The sequence below is a fragment of the Pholcus phalangioides genome, unplaced genomic scaffold, assembly GCF_987345545.1.
Source record: "Pholcus phalangioides strain wild (caught in Gottingen) unplaced genomic scaffold, Ppha-v1.0 ptg000017l_1, whole genome shotgun sequence".
NCBI classification, from domain to species: Eukaryota; Metazoa; Arthropoda; class Arachnida; order Araneae; family Pholcidae; genus Pholcus; species Pholcus phalangioides.
This window is the reverse complement of record NW_028301610.1, coordinates 6,984,107-6,996,218: the sequence shown is the minus strand read 5'-3', so window position 1 is coordinate 6,996,218 and position 12,112 is coordinate 6,984,107. Positions and strand designations below refer to the sequence as shown.

General features: G+C 35.5%; 1 protein-coding gene across 1 annotated transcript in view; it reads left to right on the top strand.

The window, feature by feature from the left end:
• The first annotated feature begins 1,808 nt into the window (after positions 1–1,808).
• The window catches only part of LOC149072166 (A-type potassium channel modulatory protein KCNIP1-like), a 50,003-nt gene continuing 39,699 nt past the window's right edge, over positions 1,809–12,112 (top strand). The window contains exon 1 of the mRNA XM_089246534.1: positions 1,809–2,261. The gene's annotated coding sequence lies outside the window, so the exon portion shown is untranslated. The remainder of the gene's footprint in view (positions 2,262–12,112) is intronic.

The window sequence follows — 12,112 nt, the reverse complement described above, 5'->3', positions numbered from 1 at the left end:
ACTGTTGATTCTTTTTACTACATAGAATTTCCTATTATCAAAGCAATTCAATCGACCAACCGAACAATTGAAATTTTCAAATAATTACATCACATCTCATTTTCATAGCTTCATGAACTCATAAGCATTTTTTCGCTCTTCAATTTTTTTAGGCCGGTATTATACTTTAAAAATTTTATAGAATTTCTTTTATAAAACTTGAAAAATGCATACAATAAGCTTATCGGTTACATTCGAGCAGTGTTCGCCAATGCGCATCTAGATGAGCGATTCACTCATAAAAATTCAATTTTACTTCTCCACACTTCGTTGAGGAGTAATATTTTTTTAATTTTAGGTAACTTTTTTTAATACTTATTTTTTACTGATTAAAAAAAAAAACTCTTTTTACAAAAAATACCCCTTAAAGTTTTGGAGAGCAGTGAAATTACTCTTCCGAATTATAGTTTCGGATAACACAGCATTCGAGCAAATGAAACAAATAAGATTATTCGTTGCATTTGTCATAAGAAAATTGAAAAAAAATTGAAATTTATAAAACTTGAAAAATATAACCAATAAGCGTATCGGTTACATTCGAGCGAATGCGACCAATAGGCTTATTGGTTATTTCAAGTTTTTTAAAGTCCTTTATCAGACTTTTATAGTGTAATCCCGTGCTTAGCATGGCTTTTTCAGTCGTTTGGAAACGACTTTCAGGTCACTATAAAAGTTTTAAAAGTTTATAAAGTTACACTAAAAAAGTTTTGTGAACGCTTCTCTACGATCACGGGCGTAATATTACGTCTAAACTCCAATGGATTTTTTTCCCACGCATAAAATGCATCATTATACTATATACATGTATAAGCGAAAGCGAAAACGTAGGGTGAGGGTGAAAAGAGGACTCTAGAAAAAACCTTTCTATTTCCATCTCTTATATATTATAGTTTTTCCTTTTGTATTCCCCCTTGTTCTTTTTTTAACGTGCTGTTACGTTAGGACAATGTTACCATGTTTATCGGTGATCCGTTAAATAGTGATAATCCAGGTTTCTTGCCAAACGCTTGTACGTGAAGTGGCTAACGAGTTTAGAGGGTAAAGAAACAAAAAAAAAAATTGTTCCTGGCTGGAGTCCTGTCAGCCCGACCCTTGCGTCGGCCCATGATTGTAGAACCGTGGTTCTCAACCACCAAGTACCCGGGACTACACTTTCAATTTTTCTCTCTGGGTGCTGGGTACTATTGCCCAAATTTATCGCTCGAATGTCTTTTTGTTACCATAATCTTAGTAGTACCTACTGTAGTTTGATAGTGGTTTTCGGGTGCTAGTGTAAATCTGTCGGGTTGCCAGAGGACACTGGAGGATCGGGAAAAGTCATTTTAGAGGTCCGTAAAGCAGTTCTTGCACCGGATCGCAAAATACTTAAGCCCGTCCCTGGATGTATGGCTCCAGTATCAACGGTTCGCGAGTAAGAGGTGGCAAGGGGAATTATGGAATCACCCTGTATGCACTTGTGATAGTCAAAGCGATATTTTCTCAATCTTTGTGAACAAAACAATTTCATCAGAACGGAACTTGTTTTGTTTTTTTTCAATTGCTCAACACATTGAGAGAGATATTTCTAGATGAAAAAAAAATAAAAGCAAAAAAAAAACAAAACGGATCAAACAAAAGTTATTTATAGGTGACTTTTTCCCACGCGCTCCAAGAAGTGACCGACGAGCTTACAAAGCCCTTTGTTGGTGAACGGACCCTTGATGACGTCATTGGACGTCGCACCACCTAGCGGTAGCTTGATAACCATCCAACACTGGACCAATGAACAAGCCATCACTTGAATCCCGCTCGAAACCGAGAAGCGCACATTCCATTCGATTCCTCCTCTTCGATTCTCATCATTTCTCAGTCGCTCGCTTCCGGCCTCAAAAGAGTGTGCTTCAGCTGCTGTTTTGAGAAAAAACTTTGGTTTTTTACTTATTTATTTATTATTATTATTCTTTACGTAGAATGAGAAAAAAAACGTCTAATCCAAAAAACATTATCAATGACTTAACAATCGTCTTGAAAATGAAAGAAATGGAGCCAGGTTTCTTTTTACGAGAGCATTGATAAGTCGTTTTAACAAACAGCGCGCGTGTGTGAATTACAAACACACACAATCATAGTCGAAATTGAATTATCTTAAACAACTAACTTTATTATAAAATATTACAATTTGCATCATGTTAGAGCGATCGTGCAACTATTTTGTGCGTGCATGGCCGGAGAGGAAATTATGGGTATGTAAAATAATAATTGCTTAATATATATATCTTTGGTATTTGTGAAGTTTATATCAGACATGTGCTGATTGTTTCGGTTGTGATTGTGTTTATTGTTGTCCTTAAGATCAGGGTCGTGGTTTTCTGCATTTAGTATGCCGTTATCTTATTATTTGAACTTTATCGATGTAAGAGCATCTTGTGAAACGTTCAAGATAGAGCAGCTTTAAAGTGTCTAGGGCATAGGCTTCCAACTGGTGTTTCGCGGAATCCAACTCTTTTGGGGTCCCACCTGATCAAACACCACGGAACCCTTAAAAATCCCGGAGAGCTTTCAAAGAAGAAAACTATCTTGTTATTGATACCCGAAAAGCTGTTCTTCATTTTGAATCGCAACGAGATTGTGTCGTTTAAATGATTGCTGTTTACATGTCGTTTAAATTATTATGTCGTTTCCCTCATGAGGCATGGCGGGAAGACTTAATTTGCATAGGAGTTTCCACGATTTATGACAATAAATACGTAAATTAAGCGGTGGTGCCAAAGTTCCCCCCCCCCCCCTTCATTTTGCCCTGGAGCTATGACGTTGTTGAGACGGTAGTATATAGGGACACACATGTTTTTTTTGGATATATATATACATTCATAAATTTGTTTGAGTTCCGTAAACAGCCTCATAATCATCAGATGCTCCTCAGAACAGCCTTGTAACTATCACGGGTTTCACGAGAAGTCTTGCGTTTTGAAACCCTTCATCTAGTTAACCATGGCGTGAAACTTTTTTGGGTGAATTAAAAAACATATTCGGAAGGGGAAGTCGGTATCGAAAAACATGCGACAGAATGTGTAGAAATACTAAGAAATTTAGTACACAGCAATTTGTTCATGAAAATTCCGAATTTGTTAAAACTTAATATTAAAACAAGAATTAATTTAGGAATTAATATAAGTTCGAAATTAAAGAAAGGAGTAATTTTATAATTAATAAAAATTCGGGATTAGCATAAGAGATAATATCAGAATTAATGAAGTTCTTCAATAATGTGTGAGTCCTTGTTTGACTTCGGTCCCTGGGTATAAACCCCGTTGACCCATGAAGACGTCACTGGTCAAAGCATCATGTTTGAAACTTGAAAATTTCTCGTTTTAGATGCTGGTATATTGTGAAAATTTTTCTTTTGCTAATTATTCATTGTCCATATCTATGGGGTTTCTAACGACCCTGTTCAGTCGAGCATTTTATGCCTTTTTGCTCACACAAATCAACTTACAGAATTTCAACTAAAACTTTACCTGTCTTTAAATATTTCTGCTCCGTGTACATTCGCACATTAATCGGTTGTTAATTTAACTGACGATTAAGCCCCACAATGATTTAAAACTGCTCATAAACAATAACTTTATTAAAGTATCAAATCAGTTTTCAACAAAGTTTATTCAACTCCTGGACTACCAACTTTCAATTCATTTAATTAATTGATTAATTAACTGCTTAATTTTTTTTTTTGCTTGTTTGATTTTCTTCCGCAATTTTAGGGTTTCGATTTTGTATGTAACCAACTGTATACAGCGTATATGAACGTGGGATTTCAGATAAATTCATCGTTTTAATGTTGGAAAATTCGATGCAAACTATTCACACATGGATGTCCTAGCTGTCACAGACAGCTGTTGCGTAAAGCAATTTGTTGTTGATTAGAAAAGAGGTCGCTTTACGGTCGCAGAAGCAAAACCACATGATTAATGTTATTTCATTCCAAACTAGTGATTCCAATGAAGTCGGTGGGAAACTAATGGATTCCATGAATAAAGTGCAACTTATCAAACATTAAAGATACGTTTTTTCATCTGTAGCATTCTTTATTAGTGAATGAACGGCTCATTCACAGTATCGCATCGTTCCTCTCCTTCGGTTTGTTTAAATAATATACTTTTTATTGGTAACATAATTTGAAACGGAACAGGTTCTTGGCTGAACTGGAGGCTGATGGAACTGACCTAAGTAGGAAAATGAATGTTACAAGAGTCAACTAATCTGTCGATGGTTGTTTTATCCGCAACGTTCCGGAGTTGTATGCACAGAGCGCTCCTGAACTCTACCGTGAAAATAAGAGGAGTGATAGCACCTGTCAAAAAGTTAACTACAGTAAAAGAGTCCGTTATAAAGAGTACGTCTTATAACGAGAATCTCGCTGTTACGAGTAATTTGTAAGTGAACTGTCAAAGAGCTAATGTTAAAGATACAAAAAGTATTCGCTTATAGCGAGGTTATTTACGAAGAAAAATCAGAACACATTCGCTATAACGACAACGGAAATTCTCGAAGAGCATGTTTTCCTTTTCATTTCTTTAAGAATTATACACAAAATGGGGGATAGACACAGAGTGGCATTCTTTTTAAATCTCTTTACCCTATTCATAGGTGTTTATAAACGCGGCATGTCAGTACCTCTCCATAGATAAGAAGACCACACATTCTGTATCTAATATCCTTGTGATCTGCATAGGGGTGGAAAAACATGAATTTTATCTATAGATGGGGCGTGACCTCTGGTTTTGACATCGTTGTTATTCCCCTTGGAAAATCCTTTCCCCCCTCTCCTTTCTTGGAATCTTCTAAAACTGGAGGACACAGGGCAAACGGGTCTTAGGCCGGGATTACACTGTAAAAGTTTTGTAGAAGTGCTTTTATAAAACTTGAAAAATACAACCAACAAGCTGATCGATTACATTCGAGCAAATGCAACCGATCAGTTTATTGGTTGTATTTTTCAAGTTTTGTAAAAACACTTTTACAAAACTTTTATAATTTAATCCCGGCCTTAATCATTTTCTCTGCCTTAAATGTTATTGGACATTTTTTTTCGCAACGAATACTCCAGTTGCAAGAAACTGCTGCATTGCATGCAGTGTATATGCATAAGCACAGTTAACTGTGGATACATATTTCAGCAAAAGTAGTTCAAAATAGAAGGAAAAAGAAAGGTAAATTCATATCTAGTTTGTTTTTTCCCCCCACTTATATGTTTATGCAATCATGTATTACTGTCCCGTCCCTAGAGGCATACAGTACCCCTTATATGTTTATACAGAGCAAAAAACTAAAATTCGTTTATAACGAGAAATCCGTTATAGCGAAAATTTTCCCTCTGATTGTAAACTTGCGCTATAATGGACTTTTACTGTATTTTTGCTCTGGATCTCAATCTGGTTTTTCAGTCAGAAAAAAATGGAACAGTATCATGCGCGCAGGTCGTAGTTCAATATAGAAAAGAAAGCACCTTATTCTCTAGGTGTCAAGGCAGCTGCTAAAAGTTTCATCCGAGAGTATTGCTGCACAGGTGACATAGGCAAGTGGATGATTATCGCACTCTCTTCTAGATTCCTGGTGTAAAGTTAATCTTGTCTGCAGCAGCAATGATTCTCACGACGAGATCTTCCAGGATGTTCACTGGTATGTCTCACACCAATGTTTTTAGGTGGTCTCAGAAGAAGTCTAATGTATTTAGGTTCGGGGTGCTTGCAGGCTCAGCAACAGGTTTTCGACGTAAATCCACCGCCTCGGATAAGTCACATTAAATATGCTAAGAATTTCGATTTTACTGTTCTTTTCACTGAATAAGGGGATTATGACACTGGGTTTAAAGCAAAATTGTTTGTCTTGACATGTACTATCGTCTTATAATTTCTCTGTAGAGTTTATAACCACTCTCTGAAGACAAGTAACAGACAAATAACTCGAATTAGAGAATACTCGTGGGGTTTCTTTCTTAAAAAAGATCTCTTCGCGTTCTTCTAAAGTCACTCTTACGCTTTTCTGAGGTTTAATTCGTCCTGCACTGAAGTATTCCGTAAGGGTTTGGAGACCATACCTACAGAGGAGGGGGTGCAGAGAAAAGGTACGAGTGGTCTTGTTTGCACACAAGGCTTGAGCTATGAAGAGAGACTTGATTTCATGAATATATTTACATTGGAGGGATGCAGGTGTGGGGTGGGGGAATGTGATCGAAGCTTTTAAAACTTTCGACGGGATGGACCGTGAGTTATTAATACGCCGTCAGCCAACTGTTTTGACAAGGGGGCACCAGTATTGTTTAGTAAGGGTCAATTCCAGGTTTTCACAGAGAGCTTTTCTCCAATAAGGTTGTTAATAAATGGAATAGCTTACCTCCGGGGGTCGTGAATTTTAACACAATTGACGCGTGTAAAAAGAAGTATGATAAACATATTGGGAAAAATCGAGAAAGCATCCATGCGTAGATGAGAACCATAATCATTTTTATGTGCAGTGTATTATATAGTATTAATTATTAGTTTTTTTTTCGTGATATATGCTTTTATATCAGGATGCTGTATTTGGGCTATATTTGACATCCATATTTTTATGGACATCTTTTTTCAGCTACCTCGTTGGACAATGTGCCTGCTGTAGCGTTTGTGTTTGTATTTGTATTTGATTATTAGAAGGAACGTGGTTTGAATTTATTGCCCTTGGGACAAAAAAAATGCACGCGAAGGAATTGAGTTTCGGAAAAGAGCATACGTATCTCTGAAGTGTCCATCGCACCTTTGGCATCACTATCCAGAGACTTAAGAAAGAAAGAAATGACCCCAAGGATGAGGAAAAAAAAGCTTATGAGAAAAAAGGGCTTTTTTTGCACTTGAGGTCAAAAGTGGTCGCATGGATACCAAATGATTTACGTCACGCTGGTCAAGCATTTCCGTCACTCTTATGCGTTGCCCTCTTCGCATTTTTACCGTTCCTAAAATAAGTGGCTTATGCCCTGCCCGCATTAAATGTCCATCGCTTTGGATTAGAAGCTCCCACCGTTTGGTGACCAATCACATCAAGTAAGATTTATGCCGATTCTTCTAAGAGAAATCTTTGCTAACGGGGAATAAAGCTCTAGGAGAAAGTTCCGATCGTTACATATTCATCATGTCCTTCGATGGAAGTATGCAGGAGTTATATTTTATATGGAATATCGTATATATAAAGTACAGTCCTGTATACGAAATCTATTAGCAAAAAAGCCTATACTGTGATATAGTAAATTCCTACTGCTTGTTTTCATCTTTTTATAAGAGAAAAATTTTGCTTGATTTCTGCCGAATATTGATGTTGATCATTATCTATATAACATTAGAGAGAATCAATTCAATCAAATAATTTACATCGCACTCAAAAAACGAGAACATAATTTTTTATTACTGGTCTTTTAATGTAAGAGGTATCGTCATAGGCCAGGCAGAAATTCAGGTATATGTACAAATGTCTGCAAAAAACAAATAGTTTTGAGTCTCTCCATCATTCCATCGTTTTGCAAGTATTTTTAGTTCAAAACCTTGTCATATAAGCTATTCTAATGTTTTGAATGAATTAGTGCGGCGTGTTCAGTTGCAAAGATGGCGAGGGGTGCAGAAAAATAATCCACCGCACCTCACATTTCTTTTAAAACGTTTTCATTGGAAGAGTGTAAGTGTCTTGTGGGGATATGATTGAAGTGTTTAAAATTATCAACGGGATGGATGTAGGATGAACTGCGTGTCGTTAACACCGTCAGTCTGTTGCTTCGACTAGGGAACTCCAGTATCGAGTGAGGGACAATTCCAGGTTGATGTGTCGCACGGAGTTATTTTCTAACAGGGTTGTGAATATAAATGGGATAACTTACTCTTTCACTGTCACGAATTCTACCACGATTGACACTTTCAAAAAGAAATACAATATCAGTGAATACGAAATGGGTAAGATTATTTAGGATTTTCAGCAGGAAATCCGTATTATTATTGAAGATTTTCTAAGGATGGTATTGAGGTGATTGTTCGTGTATCTTTGTGTGTGTACTCTGATCATGAAATATCATAGAATTGCACTTATATATTAGGTTTCCAACTAGCAGATAATGTTTTCTTAGAATGTGTGTCATCACTCACTCAAACAAGCAGAAAAAATATTTTTCTTTGATTTCATATAAGGGATTTGAACAGTTTGACTTATCACAATACCAGGTAAGTGAGAAAAGCTCACTTAATAAATTCGGTAATAATATGAAGTTTGATGGATCAGTTTTATTACAAGAAGTTCAAAAAAATCCCTTTTGTTATCACCGAAAAACAAGCTAAAAAAAGCGGCACAATACGCACGCATTAAAAAAAAAAAAGATTAATGGTAAGTGTGCTTTTTGTACTTAATTCATTTTAGACTTATGCTCCATATGACTCCATATGCTAATGAATATCTCAACGATCGTCGTTGAAATATTGAATCCCGTCTGGACTAAACTAATGAAGAGCGATTTTCGCTTTAACCGTATTTTAGGTCTAATAATGAAAAAATATATGGACAATGATTCTTGTCTGCAATATGTCACTTATCGAATTAGTCATGAAGAATGAAGAAAATGAATAATTGCATTAGATGTCGCTAACTTACTACAAATTGGAAGAAAAACACCATGCCACAAACAAAGAGGTACGTGAATTTCTTGACAACGACGTTTCCTTTTTTTTTACTAATGTTTAACCACCAATATTAAAATGGAATGAATAGCACCTAGTAATGAAAAAAATCGCCAAAAATTGTAACTTTCAGTTCAACATTTTTGTTCTTTTATCAGTATACATGCTGCCTATTGTTGTGCGGAAAAAGCATCTGACTAGTTTATCAGTTAAGAGACCAGTTTTTTTTTGGATATTTTTCGTTTTGTGTTTGTGAATTTCAGTGTTTCTTAAGATGTGCGTCGCGGTGAGCTGGAGATATTTAGGCCTATTTATGCTTTGAATTGGTTCTTTACTTTCAAAATTTTTTTTCAAAAGCGAGTAAAGTTGCCAATCACTGCCAAAAAATTTTCAAAGTAATGTTGCAATTTACAGCCAGAAATATTGTCAAAAGCTTTGATTCATAAGTCATGAAAATTATCTCAACTCTTGATTTAAAAAATTCAAGTAAGCTTCGTTGAAAATATGGGAAAAAACGGGATATTCTATGAAAATGTTGAGACGACCAAAATTATGGGAATATCCCGTAAAATACAGGTCATATGGCTACTTTATATATAGAAGTTTCTGACCCGCGAGCGGCAGAATTACCGCATATCTGGCCCACGGACTGAAAAAAGGTTGTGTACCCCTGGTCTAGGCGAACACTAACTACGGTGAACACAGATATCATTATTATTGCTCATGGATTTTTCCATTATTTTAACATTATGGTATATCAACACTTTGGGAAAGAGCATTCTTCATCATGGGCTAGGGATATGAATAAAACTTAATGGCGTTCCACACGTTCAAAACTTCATAGATGGTTTCTGGATTCACATATCACATCTAAAGACATTGTAATAATTGAACTCTTCGATCGAGAAGCACAAATGCTGATGTGGCTAACGTAGCCAATTTGTTAAAGATGACAGGCACTGTCTTCAATCGTTGGTGTCATGTTACGTGAGAATTATTGTCAATTAAAATTTATACTTTTTCACTGTCTGTGGCAAATGTTAACTACGAGATTCTTTGGTTTTGTAAGGATAAATCTCTAGGACGAAATCTAACTCGCGCCAGTCGATGTTTCGTAAGAGTTACAGTACCCTCTTCAATTATGAATTTTCATCCATCTCTGTTTGGGTTCATTCTTCATGCTGCAGTTGTGTAACTGTTAACAAGAATTTCCTTTTAACGGAAAGTACTCCAAAAATTTACCTAAATAATTTTCTGCTCTCACTACGAGTCTATAGGGAACATTATTCTAAAAGATTGAGTATCGCGAATCAATATATTTGAAAGGAAAACTAGAATTTTAATAACATGCGAACATACAATTGCTGTTTTGAAATAATTCTAAGTTCCGACCCCGAAAATGCGCCAGAAAATACCGATTACGGTTATTGCTTTGGTGAAAAATTACTTTTTCTGGAGAAACTGTTTGAAAATTTCGATTTTTTGACTGCTCTCAAGACTTTAAACCAGATTAAGTTGAATGCGACTCGTGTTTTAAAAATACTCAAATAAAAAAAACTCGTACCACGCAATGGATTTATTTGACGATTTGTGAAAAGCTCACATTATCCGTTTTTCATATTTTATAAACTGAAGCTGCACTGACAATCGTATATTTCCCCCTTTGCTATTTTCTATGGTAGATTACTTATCAGGAAGTAAGGTTTTAAGAGACACTAATAACTCAAGAATTGTTTGATTTTTCCTAATGTTGAAAAGGAACTAGTGGAAGAATTCCAGAAGCTTCCCAACGATTTTGATGAACCTTTTCACAAAAATATTTTAATAACGGGAATTAAACTGAATAAATAATACGTTTCTTTATCCCCAATACCACAGACTGATTGTTTTTTGCCTAATTAACAGACATGCATATTAAAAAAAAAAATCGCTAGCAAATTACAATATGTTGAGCAAGTAGAAAAATGATTAGTATTGAATATATTTATATCTCAGTTTCATTAATGTTCAATGGGAAAAATGAAATCCCAACCATTTATATCGGGAAACATTTGCATTACAAAAGATGTAATTCTGGAGAGGTTCTGCGGATGGACGAGTAGTGATTACCATAAACGTTTCTGCCATTGTATGTGAAAATTGATCTTATCATGATTTTGCCGTAATTGCTTTTTCCTCGTCATTTCATTATATAAATTCAAAATTTAAAAAACGATAATAAAATATTCATTTATTTTTAAAGGACAGAATGAAAATTTACGTGCCACGAAAACAATCTTTACGCAAAATTAATTTTTTTTTCTGTGGGGTTTTTGAGTTCCCAGTGTGTGTATCGCTGATAAAAATTCATAACTTCGTAATCAATAGCGAGTGATGACTTATGAGTTTTATTTTTGTATTAAATCGATCGAATCACGGAAAATCTTGCTGACGATTGGAGTAAAGAGAAAAACTTTTTTATACACGGTACATATCATTTTATTTTTAAATCTGCAATAAAGAATCGATAACACTTTCTTCGAATTCCAATAGGATTCCCTAAGGCAATAAAAAAATACATTTAAAATAAATAATGCACTGGTATATTTTGAGGCTGAGAGTGTATAATAGCGTGGCTCTTGTCAATAAACACTGGATTGGCTTAGATTTCGGTTCATGGACGGATGAAAATTTGGCTAAACCCTTGAAGTGGAAGTTTTGTGTGCAGAGAAAATCGAATTTCATGAGAGATTAGAATACACGAAGTAGTATTTATAGGTTGAGGTAAATCAGTGGTTCTCAAACTTTTGTCACCCGCGGCTCCCTTACCTTGTTCGTGATTCATCTGCGCGGCTCCTCAGAAAACTTTAGTACGTGCATGCTCAACCCATGATCCACGGACCAAATGTGGCCCTCGGATTCATCTGATGTGGCACGTGGGCTCAAACTTAATTTTGTAAAATTAACTGATTTCCAAATCACTTAAATGTCCTCGTAGTATTCACAGATCATTTGAGTTATCCGCGGCATGATTTCAGATCTTTTGAGCAGCTCGCGGTACATATAGAGATCACTAAAGTGACCCGCAGTGCAGTTTCATATCACTCAAGTGGCCTGCGGCACATTCACAGATCTTTTTTTTAAAATTACTTTCTCGCAATGCAAAGTCCATTTCAAATTGTCTTGTATAATTATGCTATATTTATTTCTTGACAGTTACAACGGGTTGACAGTTACAAAACAACACATGTATTTAGTTTTTGGTATGTTTAATTTTAGTTTATGTTTGACTAGCCATAAATTGACGTTAATCAAGTCCTCTTCTACCTTTTTTACAACACTTTCTAATTCAGGGTCCTCAACATATAGCACAGTATCATCAGCAAAAGATATCAATTTGCCATTTAGCTTCAATTTACAGAAATCAT